This window comes from Notamacropus eugenii, chromosome 2, assembly GCF_028372415.1.
Source record: "Notamacropus eugenii isolate mMacEug1 chromosome 2, mMacEug1.pri_v2, whole genome shotgun sequence".
NCBI lineage: Eukaryota > Metazoa > Chordata > Mammalia > Diprotodontia > Macropodidae > Notamacropus > Notamacropus eugenii.
In genome coordinates this window covers 96,106,351-96,118,942 of record NC_092873.1, presented here as the reverse complement: position 1 = coordinate 96,118,942, position 12,592 = coordinate 96,106,351, and the positions used below count along the sequence as shown (strand labels likewise).

The 12,592-nt window shown below is 37.3% G+C and overlaps 1 protein-coding gene and 1 non-coding gene across 5 annotated transcripts in view; both read right to left on the bottom strand.

The window, feature by feature from the left end:
* ZFAND3 (zinc finger AN1-type containing 3) overlaps positions 1-12,592 on the bottom strand; it is a 382,986-nt gene that overhangs the window by 83,656 nt on the left and 286,738 nt on the right. The window lies entirely within an intron of this gene.
* Positions 5,485-5,588, bottom strand: LOC140530550 (U6 spliceosomal RNA). Its single transcript, XR_011975986.1, has one exon. It is a non-coding gene; the product is annotated as a U6 spliceosomal RNA (small nuclear RNA).

The following is a 12,592-nucleotide window of genomic DNA, read 5'->3' as shown; positions in this document are numbered from 1 at the left end:
ATAGGGAGGGAGGGTTATTAATTCTGGAAACCTACTTTTATCTGGAATGGGTTCACAGGGAAAAAAATACATATACATCTAGAAGAGTATAAAAGTCTTCTAAATTAAGGAAGAAATACAACTCTAAGGGGATAAGGGGGGAGGAGAGGATCTTTAGAGGGGAAGGGAGGGAGCTGGTTAGAAGGGTGTTTAGATTTATGGGAATGGGAGGATAAGGGAGGGATCGTTAAAGGGGAGGGTGAAAGAACAGGCCAAAGGGGTGTACCAAAAGGTTGTTTTGACTTATAGGAAGAGGAAGATAAGAGAGGGGTTGTTGTAGGAGGAGGGTAGGTTAAGTAATAGGAGGGCAAAATAGTAGACGAGTTAGGAGAGGAAAAATTAGATACACACAAACATAAAAACAAAGATTAGGGAAAGTATATGTGTGTGTATGTATGCATACATGTGTGTGTATCTATATATAGATATATATCTATATATAAGTGTATCCATGCTTAATAGTAGCCTGGGGTGGGGGAGAAGGGGAAAAAAGAACAAAGCAAAAAGTGTATAGCAAAAAAAATAAACAAAAGAAAACCACAGAAAAGAGGGACAGCTTTCAACATAACATGCAGTATTTAATATATAGCTTTCTTGAAATGTAAAGTTATTGCTATATATTCTGAATCTTCTCCTATGTTCTGCTGTGCACATGTTTTTTCTTTTCCTATTTTATATTTAAGTTTAACATTTAAGTTTATCATAATGTTTCTTTTTTTCTTATTATGTATTTAAGTTTTAGAATTTGTCTAAAAAAAGATAAAAAAGAAAATGTAAAGGGAAGAAATCTGATCTCAGATAAGGCTGAACTTGTAAGAGCAACAAGAGAGATGCACTGGGCAGTTTCTCAACTGTCTCAAGGAACCCCATCCCCCACATGATAATATGGAAGATGTCAAGAAGAGACCTACATGTACTCAAATAAAAGCACTGAGTATTCTTAACTGGATACCAAGAAGGGAATATAGTCCTTTGCTATCAATCTAAGAAAGAACATGGGGCAAGTTGCAGAGCTTTCCTATGAAAATGTTTTTTTTTTTTGAAATAATACTGATATGTTCTTTTTGAAGAGCTGCTGGTGTGAAATTAAAGGCAGGGAATTCTCCAACTATTTTCAACTAAGAAAATATATTACAGTCTGTATTTGAAACAAGAGAAAGAAGAGTTCCTCAAATATTCTGATCCTAGTTAAAACAACTCTATAAAAATTTTGAATTACCCAAGCGTCCACACTGTGGGACAACCAAATGAAAAGATTAACTATACTCATGAAATGGACAGGGAACAGTTATACTGGGAGAATCCTTGGCAAGTGCCTTTTGGAGAATTGCTGATTAAACTCTAGATCAATGGAAAAGGTGAATTTTTGACTCAGTAATTCTACTGCTAAGTGTATAACCCAAGCATCAACCTTACAGAAATGTGAGTATCAAATGAGATCCATAACCTATGAAAAAACGCTTTGCTAACCTTCAAGTGTTACTTAAATGCAAGCTAATATTATTATTATTTTTACTTCTGTAACTGTATTGGAGGGGCAAAGTTAATACTGATCTCTATGTTTGTTAGCAAGTTAATACTTACACATTTAAATGCCACTTTAGCTAAACTAGTTTCTAGCTTCATTCATTCTTTTCCTTACCAAAGACCTGCATAATTGTAGCAATTACTGGTTTTAGGAAAGAAAATAACCCCAAGAAAGATCTAACTGTAGTCCTCTAGAAATGGATTTATTACTAGGAAGTCAAGACTGGGGGAGGGGAGGAAATGCAGGAATCAGCAATGCTGTTTTATTAGTTGTAGGAATGGTTATGTAAACTAAACTGGTAAATTCTCTGCAAGGTGTTTCTGGATCTCTACAGCATTTTCTGTTATTGATCGTCCTCTCTCCTCAAGAGACATGCTCTCTGATATCTGAATTTTTATGATACTGCTCTCTCCTGCTATTCCTTCTACATATCTGACTGCTCCTGCTTGGTCTCCTTTGTTCAATCTTCAACCATATTGTGCCCCCTAATTAACTGTGCATCTTCACTAAGGTTCATTCTGGACCTTCGTCTCTTTCCTCTCTATACATTCTCAGTTACTTCATCAGAAATCTGAGTTTATCATCTCTGTAGATAATTCGGATAAACATATGTCTAATCCTAGTCTCTCTCAAGTGCCAGTCTCACATAATGAACTGCCCCCATTGGACATTTCCAATCTTGATGTCTGATAGGCATCTCAAACCAGACAAGAATAGAACTCATATCTTTATTCTCAAACCTATGCCCTTTCAAACTTCCCCTATATTTGTCATGGGCCTCATCATACTTATAGTCACCCAGTTTCACAATCTGAGAGTCATACTGAGATTATCCCTCTCCACCCCATATATATCTAATTAACTGACCAGTCTTACTGAGTCTACTTTTACATCCTGTGCCTGGTTTTTCTCTCTACTTATATATCCCAGAATCCTTTTTCAGGTCATTACCTCTTAACCAAACTACTGTAATAGCTTCCTAACCATTCTCTCCCCTGTCCAGTTCATCTTCTACACAGAGACCAAAATAATTTTCTAAAGTACAGGTATGACCGTGTCATTCCTCTGCTCAATAACCTCCTGTGGATCCCTCTGTTTGGTATATAAAGCCCTCTGCCACCTGGGCTCCCACCCACCTTTCCTGCGCTCTGTCATCAAGGCCAAATTGGCCTTCCTGCTATTCCTCATATAATACTCCATGTCTTACTGACATCTCTGCAAAGGATTTCCCTAATGCCTGGAATGCATTCTCTCCTAACCTCTATCTCTTAAAATTACTAGCATCTTCCAAAGTTCAATTCAGAGGCCACCTTCTATACAAATGACCCCTTTTTCCTGATCACCTCCCCCAAAGTTGCTAGTGTTCCCTCAATTATCCTGTTTATTTTGTACGTATTTCACATGTACTTCTGTGTACCTGTCAAGACTGATAGAATGTAAGCTCCTTGAAGGCAAAGACTTTTATTTCTATTTATCTCCATCACAAAATACAGTTCCTGGAAAATGGTGACTGACTGCAAGAGGCCAGTACCTCAAATTTAAAATTATACAGGCATTTCTTTGCAATTTTCTTAAGGCCTAGTTATGTTGGGTTTTTGGACATATAATCAAATGGCTACATAGCTGTAGCATCCTTGGGGAAAAGCAACCCAACTTTTCTCAGACTAAGAGAGAAAATGACTCTGCTGCATTTCTTTTGAGTAGATGCTGGCTGGCTCAGAAAGCCAAAAACCCTTAAGAGCGTTCCTATATTCTTGATCTATTTTCTGCTAAGACAACCAAGACAATTAGCTCAATTTTGGGTAAAATAATACAAAAGATGATCTAATCTTTCCATGAAACACACACACACACACACACACACATGCTACACATGTTTGGGGAAGGGAACAGAGCTGGGAAATGCATCACACATAACTAATTCCCCCGTCCATGGAGCTAATAGAGACGTGGTTATTTAAAATTCTGAGCTGTGGTTCTGTTACTTGGGAATACTCTTCTGAAATTCTGTGGGTGGATACTAGTAATGAGAGAATTCAGAACTGTAGAGCGCATAAGGCCAAATAAGCTTTTATAACAGTGTATAAGTATGCTCTAAAAATAATTATACATCTGTAGTGGAGGCTAGTTAACTGAATCCATAGAAGCATTAGCTGTTCAGATAACTCATCAAAATATGAAATTCCCCATGACAAAAAATGCTTCCAAGATTACGTTATTTGACTTCAACCACAAAAAAGTGAGTTTATTAGATATTGTATCCGTATAGAATAGTGGATAGAGTACTAGAACTAGAAATTGACAGACAAGTTAGAATTCTATCCTCAACACTTACTAGCTCTGTGAGTATAGGAAAGTCACTTCATCTAAACCTCAGTTTGCTCCTCTCTAAAACTGGGATAATACCTATCTATTTTGAAGGGTTGCTATAAGGCTCAGATTAGATAACATACACAAAGCGCTTTATGAACCTTAAAGGAGTATATAAATGTAAGTTATTGTTACTATTTTTACCCTTTTTGCTTGATCTGAATGCAGTATCCACTCATATTCTGGAATTTAACCACAAGAAACATTAACTCAGCAGGTACCCCCCCCCCCCCATATCCTTTTGCTTTCCCCATAGGAAAAAAAACCCTAAAGTTTTCAATAATATCTTTAAAAACTCATGATACTTATCTTCATAGTCTAGTTTTGAAACCAACATAAGAAAACTCTTTCCTAACACTATAAATCCTTAGCACTAGTTCCTCAATAAGGATAAAGCTAAAGAGAAGATTAGCATTGTTTTCCAAGCTTGGGTGGCCAGTGTTCTTAGCAAAGAGCATCAGACGCTACAAACTTCCCCCTGGACCTTGGTGCTCAAGCATTCTGAACATACTATACTACTCTATTCAAACCAATTCAGTTAAACTCAATGGCCTGCAGTTTGCAGATTGTTCTCTTTTGTTTTTGGAAAACTGGGATGATAAAATGTGCCCTTCATTCAATGTAAGTCAAATGTAACTTGACCGTAGCTCAACAATTGCATCTGCTAGGTCTCTGAGCAGTTCTGTTATCTGGGACAGTTCTCAAGGGAAGGTACCTGGGTACTCTCTTACAACCTCCTACCTTATTTTGGGCATTTGCTCCCTTAAGGAAGGAGGTGCAGTGGAAAGCAATCTGGATTTGTAGTTAAAGGTCTTTGGTTGGAATCCCAGCTCTGCCACTTAATCCCAATGTGGCCTAAGGAAATTGCTTACCCTCAGTGGGTCTTACCTCCTCATCATAAAATTAAGGTATACTTGACTTGACCCCTAGTGTCCCTTTTTAATTCTAAATTCATCTTTTATTATCCTTTTTAGCCACTTTTATCCTATCATTTCAAAGACAAAGGCTATTCTCCTTGGCAGAGAAAATAAGTACCAAATAGGAAATGAGCAGTTCTGCCTGTTTATTGTGAGTCATCATACTTTTCACCTTCATTCCCCTGTTCTTGACTTTCTGAACTTCAAAACTATGCCTTTACCACTATTTCATCCTGCAATTTTTCCTCTGCATCCTGACCCTGGAACCTCCTACCACCCCTTTTTCCCCTCACTCTGGATTATCCCTCCACAAGCCTCAACCCCATTCTCCCAATAAAGAGCTCCTCCTGGAGCTTCCATTTTATGAAGGGGCCCAAACTAGACTGACTTTATTCCCATCTAGCCTCTGAACTTCTTAACTGTGTACTAGGAATCTTCATCTTGCTCCTCCCCCAACAGCTCACTTATCTGGGTAGAGATTTTCTCTTTTGTTTGTATTTGTACCCCCAGCATTTAGCCTACTGCTTAACATAGTAAATGTATAATAAATGCTTGTTTCCTTCCTTCACTTTCAAAAAGAGGTGAACTACTGTTTTCTTAGATCCTCTTTGCTCCCAACATAGTTTTTTTAAAAATATGGAACACTTTGTGAATTTGCATGTCATCCTTGCACAAGGGTCATGTTAATCTTCTCTTGTTCAAATTTTTGGTATGTGTGCTGCCAAAGCAAGCACCTCCCAATATAGTTAAAAAAAATAATCCACCACCTTTTTCTTTAAAATCCTTGAATTACCTCTGAGCTTTAGCATTCCTGATATTATTTTTACAGGACTGTGCTATAGAATGATGTGTATTATCTGCCCTTGATTTTCTCTCTTACACACACACAAACACACACACACACACACACACACACACACACACTCCTTTCAAAAGTTCAGTGTTGAGTTCCTTATGCCTCCACATCAGTCCCCTCAGACAACTCCTTTTTTTCCTTCATCTGAATTATTTCCCCTTGTCTCCACAATTTTATTCCTCAGAACTTCCCATCTCTCCTGGGATGACTTTTCCTAAGAATTTTAGTTCATTGGATTCTCTCTCTCCTTCCCTTGAACATTTTTAAATAGGCCCTCCCAAAACCTGTGGTACATGTCAGACTATGGTTTTTCATTTCCACCATCATAAACTATATGAGGAAGTTGGTCACTTCCCCACAACGTTCCTAATATTTCCACTCCAGCAACTTCCCCATTAGTGAAAGCTTCAGCAGATCTAGAAATAAATGAATTCCTACATCATTACTATTTATCAAGCCTCTGTACCAGATTTGTGACCTGTGTCCTAACATCTATTTCCTCATTACATCCAAGTGGTTCATAGTATACTTTGATATTTCATCTTTCATTGATTTCAGTCTTTCCATCATACTTCACACCCCCAGATTTCCTTGCATACCTTCTTAAAATACAAAATGCTACAATATACTACCTACATTTCAACCTCCTTCCTATTCCTTCTTCTACCTAACCTGTTTTCTATTCAATAGGTCTGAGTCACCCAAAGCCATATTTTAGTCATGGGTTTCATCCCACCAAGTCTCAGTGATAACTATGCCTTCTTGTGTTGTGATTTTAGACAAAAGCATAGAGATGCTGAAGGTCCAGAAAGTAGACCAGTTTGTCTGCAATGTAAGTTGTGCAAAGGAGAGTAATGGGACAGCTGCAAAGGAATGCTACAACTGGCTTTGTGGAGGGACCCGACTGCCAGGTTAAGGAATCTGAACTTTCTTCAGTAGGCAACCAGGAGCCCTTGGAAGTTTTTAAGAAGCTAGCTGGCTAAAGTGGTATATAAGAAAACTAAAAAGGGAAGAATGAAAGTGATGGATCAGAGGGGTGAAAACACAGAAGTGATCGCAATAAGTAACACCCCTAAAATAATATTCATTTTTCAAGTCTGCTTCCTTTCTAACAATGATATCACTTTTCTCCTGGGTCTTTCAGGATTGAAACTTTAAGAGCCACTACTGACTCTAATGAGTCAGATTTCATTTTACCGGTACTGACAATTTGAAATGTAAAATAATCCAAAGATAAGATCCTTTGTAATGCTAATACACCTTCTCATCTTTCAAAGTGTATAATGGTCATATATCTGGTTATACCTCTATGCAACTTTACAGTAACCACTGGTAGCAACACTCCTTGGCAACATTCAAAAAAAGATAAAGAATACCCTGGTGCTTTCTTCACATATGAAAGTTACCACTTTAAAATAATTTATCCATTTAAAAGCATAAGTAACCAACACTTGAATACTCAGAATATACATAAACTCATCTCTCTAAAATAAAACTATTAAAAGCTTCTTTTCAGATGCATACTACAGATGTTACCTACTACAAAATTTAATGAGTTAGATTTAGCACAGGTGAATGACCAAAGATGAGGAGCAGTGTGTTTCAATTTTCACCAAGTACTTATGTGATTTTTGGAATCTTTTCCAAGGTACATTTGCCTTTTTCAGTGGTAATTGCTGCTGGCATAGTCCTAGCACTGAGTATTCTCTACATTTTCATACATCAAAATGGGCCGAATCAATCCTTCTACTTACCTCAAGTGACTAAATGTCAAACATTTCCCAAAGTCTTTTCTAAAAAGAAAAAAAATTCACTTTCTTACATATGATTTGTTTCTAGTGAGCCTAATGATACACCCTGGATCCTTCTCATTCACAACACTTACATTTATTTGTCTATACAGCTGGAGTAGTACAAGTGTTTGTGCATTTACCCTGTCTTTTTTATCAGTATAAATCTTGGTACATTCTTGCAGCACCTCTTACAGGCCTATGTCTTTGAGATCTCCAAGGCCTGAGCTGGCTCTGTGCATTCCACATGGGCAACAACTCTGAAGCCGTGATTTAGAACCGTGATAGCACACTTCCAAGTATCCGACATGTAACATTACAATAAGTTTATCGCTTTTAATTGGCCATGATTGTAAAATACTTTTGAAGGCCTCTCCAGAGAAGTATCTTAGAAATGGATACAGGTCTATGAGGTGCAAACACCAGCCAACCTGCTGGCAAGAAAAGCAACGGAACTATCTCCTCAGACAGATGTCTGAGAGAGGAAAATGGATAACACAACTCGTCTTAGAAACAAGCTGCAAGATGAGGCAGTAAAAAGCCATCAACATACATCATCCTATCATGGCCCAGTGTCATCCTCCAGCCTCTATTAGCCCTCGCTGCATCAGCGCAAGTCCTAGACACTTTATCCTGTTTATAATTGCTGATGAGCAGTAATAAGGCCTCCATGCCTCAGCTCCCGTCCGTTCCACTTCAGCACCCACCTATTAGGTAATAACTTTTATTTACAGCCTTGCTTGATGCGCTGTTCTATTAGTACAGCCGAGAACTGAGTAGGAGAAAAAAAAAAAGTCTCTTTAATGGGCAGTATCATTGCAAGGCTTGGATGATTTATAATGCAGTGTTGGGGCTGTTCTACCACCACATTCCTGCAGCTTTGGGAAGGTTGTGTTTCTAACACACTGCCCTCCAGTAGGAAGATGATAAAGGAAAGGCCAACTAAAGTAGACATATGCAAAAAAACTCCCCCAACCCAAACAATTCAAATCCAAAACCAAAAAATAAAACAATTCTCTCAGAAGTACTAAACAAAAGTTTTAAAATTCCCTTGTTAATCTTTTTAATAGTATTAGCTCAGACACTTTGTCTTGAAAGAGCAACAGACTATCTAATTAATGACAGAGCATGATTTTTCCTCCTTACTATGATAAAATAATGGCTATAAAAGCAGACTTCAGTTGTAGTTGCAAAGAACCAAGTAAACTGTATTCTCACAAAACATACCACCTTCAGCAATCCAATATCAAAGCCTCCCTCTATCCCTATATCCACAAACCTTTTTTTTTGCTTTTATCCTATAGCCCTCTTTAAATACCAAAATTATCTTCACAAGACTGATATTTCAGCTTCATATCCACTTAAATACTAAACTTTTCCATAAAAGAAGAAGAATCTGGTTCACATGAGTAAATTTACATTGTTATCTGAACACATGTATGTCTGTTAATGTTATGGCTCTCTAGACTGAGATGAAAATCAAAAACCGAAAACAAGGAGGGCTCTCATTTTTATACATAGGTATAATTAAAAATACCAAGTCTCCCCCCCACCTCAACCTTTCTTGAAATCTCATCATTATAAGAAGTACTGTTAAACTCATTTACTTTATATATTATTTCTTTTAAGTCATTTTCTTTTAAGTGTTCCATTCCCATAATTTTATTCTTTCAACAAAAAAGAAATTTAGGCAGACAGACTGATAAAAGACAACTGAGAAAATAAACTAATAGAGGAACCAGATGATGTTGCTACCACTGGACTTTCTAACCAGTCACTCACTACTTACACAAAGCCTATAATCTTTATACGTGGCACATATAGGACATTATCACAATCTTACTGTGGGAATTGCTTCTTTTCTGTCAAATAATTTCAGGACATATTTAGAATAGAGACATTCAGGCCCTACTGTTCTTTGAATTCTTGTCCAGCAGACTGACTAAAATTAAAAACCTAAACACTCACACTTAAAGAATCCGATGATCTCTTTAGGACCCCAATTTTCAATACTTTTTTTCTTGCCTTGACAGATTTACTGTTTTGATCTTTCTTCAGTGGTTACATTAAATGCCAATAAAAATGAAAGGTTTATGTCTTTCCTAATATTCTCCCAATGGGAACTTGCACATTACTTAAGTAGGTCAAATTTCTAATTTTCTGTCTCAAATGCTGATACTGAAGACCCGAGGGAAAAAACTACACTTGGGGGAAGGAAAAGGGGAGGATTTAAATGCATGCATCTTACACAGCTGAACTCACACGAAAAGTTCAGAGCAGGGGAAAAAGTGGAATCCTTGAAGTTCCTTAGCTAGTCTATAGTTACTACTTTCCCTATCCAGGAATGACTATGAGAGTAGAACTGTTACCATGAAAACTTACTCTAAAAGAGAGAAGACTGGTGACTGTAGATATTTATAAAATTTACAGACACCTTTGATTTAATACCTACACCCTTTAGCTTTTGATTCAACATAAAAGATCCTACATAAACCCCTTGATAACAAACAGCACTGCAATACAATGTTTCCCTATAACTGGATCCCAAACACTGATTTGGAAAACATCTAGCAAGCATGTCAATCTTCTCAACTCCCAGGTGAAGGGGATTTCTTCACTCATCTTTGTGAGCCCAACAGGATCCCAGGTTGCTGAAGAATGGCATGAAGAAAGGCCTAGGAAACAATGAACAATAGAGAACCATCCTGTTTCCTGTCAGTGCCCGTCACACTAAAAGGAAACCAGGGGAACCTCAAACACACAAATTTTGGTACAAAAATGTATCAGTTAATGGACATGAAGATACTGAACACACAAAGGATATGAACACAGTTTTCAGAGAAAAAATTTAAAGGTATCTATAGTCATATGAAAAAATGCTCCAAATCACTATTGATTAGAGAGATGCAAATGAAAACCACTCTTGAGGTACCACATCACACTTATCAGATTGGCAAACATGACAGAACAGGAATAGGATAAATGTTGGAGAGGATGTGGGAGAGTTGGAACACTAACTTGCGGTTGGTGGAGCTGTGAGCTGATGCACCCATTCTGGAGAGCAATTTGGAACTATGCCCAAAGGGCTACAAAAACGTGCATATCATTTGACCCTACAATATCGCTTCTAGGACAGTATTCCCAAGAGATCATAAAAATGGGAAAGGGTCCCACATGTACAAAAATATAGCAGCACTCTTTGTGATGGCCAACAACTGGAGATCAAGGGGATGCCCATCAACTGGGGAATAGCTGAATAAATTATGGTATATGAATGTAATGAAATACTATTGTGCTATAAGAAATGATGAACAGGAAGACTTCAGAGAGGCCTGGAAAGACCTACATGAACTGATGCCAAGCGAAAGGAGCAGAACCAGGAGAACTTTGTGCATAGCAACGACCACAGTGTGTGAGAGTTTTTTCTGGTAGACCTAGAACTTCATTGCAATTCAAGGACTTAAAAAAATTCTCAATGGTCTTTTAAGGCAAAATACCTTCCCATATCTAGAGAAAGAACTATGGAATTCAACTGCAGAATATAGGAGATCATTTTTGTGTGTGTGTGTATTATATTTTGGTTTGTTATATGATTTCTCCCATTCATTTTAATTCTTCTATGCAGCATTATCACTATAGTAAAAATGTATTTAATAGGAATGTATGTGTAGAACCCATATAAAATTGTATGCCATTCTGGGGGAGGGGGAAGACGGGGAGGGAGGGGGAAAAAATCTAAGTTATATGGTAATGACTATAGAACATTGAAAATAAATAAAATTAAAAAAAAAAAAAAAGAATACTGAACACAGCAGCTGGTGATCAATTCCAAATAAGAAGATGGCTCCTAGACAAGATGACTTCTGGAACAACCAAAACTGTCTTGGTGTCTAGCCCAACTACCTTAACCTCGGGCAATACCACAATTCTTTGATGGCACTACAGAGGGCCATTTAATTTATGATTTGGATAATTATGATCACATTTTTTAACATCTATGCAGCACTTATTCCCCAAATCATTTTTAAGTCTATCAGAGAAAGTATTATACACTCAACATAAGATGAAGCTTAGTTAAAATATGACAAGTTACTATATACAGGAATGTAAAAATGAATAGGAAAAACATAGATAGTAGAACTGAATTCTGCCAAGCCTAAGTCAAGTCTGCAATCATAACTTTTTCTTCTGATCATTTTTGTTCTGTCTCAAAACAGTCTTTAGTGTTTCAAAAGGGACTATAAAATATAATGGCAAAACAAATCTCTGTATTAGGGGATAAGAGTGGTAGGCCAGGGAGCAATTTCTTTCCTAGGTACACCCCAAAGGTCACTCATTCTATTTACTCAGCACTGTACTTTGCAGGATGCAGTGAATGCCCCCAATTGTATGAGAGAACACAGGAAACACTAGTCCAGGCAGCCACAGAAACGAATGAGATTCCCTGTCCCATTTTTCAAGACAGAGAATGTATCTAAGCTAGACCTAAGACAAAATACTTTTTCTCTGACCTGCATATCCTCAATATAATTTAAATAAACTTAGATCTCATCAACAACACACTATTCCACATAGATTGCCTTAAAAAACAGTACCCTGATTACGGTGTAACTTGAGAACACAGGAGTTTGGAAGAATAAAACTTTGACAAGGTCAGCATTCTCTTTCCTTCACGAACATTTAGAGCCAATAATTTGTAAGAATTAACAAAAGCTGTGCAAAACATTGTGAGCACCTTTAAAGAAATGTGATCTCTCTCCAGTAATTTCAAATTGTGATATTTTTTGACTTTCAAATTCTGAAGAAAAAAAAAGTTAGTCTCGGATATGTGAATACTTTGTTTGAGTCCTCCCTGACTAGGCATACCTAGGAGCTTTGAATATTGCTGAAAAAAGCAAATATCTGCATTGGCAATATGAGGCTGCAGCTGATTTTTGTAACTTTATCTACTAAGCCTCATACTTGTTCCAAAATTGTTCAAATGAGCTCCTCCTAGCAATTCTAATGACAAGTGCATAGGAAGTATTACAAATACTGACACCACTATTTATACCCTCAATCTGACCAAAGCAGTAACCTTACAAATGATTAC